Below are 246 nucleotides of genomic sequence, written 5' to 3'. Positions count from 1 at the left end.
ATTTAAGTGCACTTTTTTCTCCAAGCAAATTCATTAAAATGTAGAAGAACTTCAGAAGACTTTCAAATTTAAAACAAACAAAAATATGGCTTTCAATCACCGTCTACATCCAGAAATTAAAACATCTATGTAAAAATATTTTATGAAAATGGAATCAAACAAGTGAAACACACCATGATTGGCTGCTCTGAAGTAACAACTCCAAAAGTGCATAACAATTATACATAGGCTCCATCCTTCTGACCT

This window comes from Tachysurus vachellii, chromosome 14, assembly GCF_030014155.1.
Source record: "Tachysurus vachellii isolate PV-2020 chromosome 14, HZAU_Pvac_v1, whole genome shotgun sequence".
Lineage (NCBI taxonomy): Eukaryota > Metazoa > Chordata > Actinopteri > Siluriformes > Bagridae > Tachysurus > Tachysurus vachellii.
The sequence above is the reverse complement of the archived record's forward strand: the minus strand, read 5'-3'. Positions refer to the sequence as shown.